The sequence below is a fragment of the Juglans regia genome, chromosome 10 (assembly GCF_001411555.2).
Source record: "Juglans regia cultivar Chandler chromosome 10, Walnut 2.0, whole genome shotgun sequence".
Classification (NCBI taxonomy): Eukaryota; Viridiplantae; Streptophyta; class Magnoliopsida; order Fagales; family Juglandaceae; genus Juglans; species Juglans regia.
The window spans coordinates 931,325-932,800 of NC_049910.1; the positions used below are offsets into that span (position 1 = coordinate 931,325).

Sequence of the window (1,476 nt, forward strand, 5' to 3'; positions counted from 1 at the left end):
TATTATATGAGTTATTCTGGGCATCAGCCCGTAGCCGCTGCACACTCGTGCTGTATTTTTTTTTTTTACACTCAATCAGTGGAGTGTGCTGCGGCTGCAGCACACAGTAGGCTACAATATATATTTTCTGTTATTATATATACCTTATAGTCATCAGTCTAAAAGTCGGTCTCAAATCCAAATTCGTAAGAGTGTTAAGATCCAACCATTAGATCCAAAAGTCTCAAGACTGTTAGATATTAATTTGATTAAATATTTAACCCTCAAAATCATAACATTTCACCATGCTTTCAAATTTGTATTCACGACAGTCCACTCTATCGACATTGACCTGATAGTAATCTTCTCCATTTTGACGGATTCACTCATTTATCTGTATTCAATGATTTAACACTATGCTCATATATAGTACCAAGGCATTTTAATCTACCCTATAGGTTGCTTCATTTGTAACTTGAACTCATGACGTGGTCCATGCTCCAATATCAATTGTTAAAGACCCAATCATTGCTCTAAAAGTCCTAGACCCGTTGGATACTAATTTGGTTAAACTTTTAACTTTCAAGATTATAACAAAGAGTTAGGAGCAAATCAAGTGACAGTGGATCATGGGGAACTCTGTTCTCTAGTCATCGGGTTCTATGACCATCTTTAAGTTTATTTGAATTTCAAGACTCACAATTGAGCATTTACGGCATGTTTGGATTAAAAAATCATCTCATCTTATCTAATCATTATAATTTTCTCAAATTTTTAAATAAAATATAATAAACAATTCAATTTTTTTAAATCTTAAAACAAATATAATATTAAAAGATTATATTTTAATAATATTTTATTCAAATTTGAGCTCTCATTTTATATCAAATTAACTCATTGTCCAAAAGATGTTATTTGGAAGACTTGTAATAGATTTTGTAGTATTCAGTTCATGCTTTTCTTCGACACTACGTTGGACTTTTAATAGCAACTCCGTTTATTGATAATAATTAAAATTGCCGATCTCAATAACAAAGTCAAGATGGCCGAGTTGGTCTAAGGCGCCAGTTTCAGGTACTGGTCCGAAAGGGCATGGGTTCGAATCCCATTCTTGACAATCTTTTCTTTAGATTTATGTCCTCCTTATCGAAAAATCTTCTTCCAAGCCAGATCCCAGCTGACATGTAAAGCAAATTCGTTTAAAAATTGTAGTTAGAAATGATTTTCGTGAGTAAGATCTTCTTTCGAAATTTTTTTTCTTTTATTTTTTTTTATAAGAAAAAAATTACAAACGAATTTGAAGATCAAACTGTACATCGATACTGATATATAAAATATTCATTTAATAAAATAATACAAATTGAAGACAAAAATAATTTTCATAAGATAGGAAACCTTTTTCTTCCTTCAAAATTTTTCTTCTTTTATTTTTTTTCAATAAAAAAAATTACATCAGCCACGCAACTTGGTGTACCAAACCTAAAAAGTCAATTTGAC

General features: G+C 30.8%; 1 non-coding gene across 1 annotated transcript; it reads left to right on the top strand.

Annotated features, from left to right (window-relative positions):
* The first annotated feature begins 1,015 nt into the window (after positions 1 to 1,015).
* On the top strand, positions 1,016 to 1,096 carry TRNAL-CAG. Its single transcript has one exon. It is a non-coding gene; the product is annotated as a tRNA-Leu (tRNA).
* Positions 1,097 to 1,476: the final 380 nt, after the last annotated feature.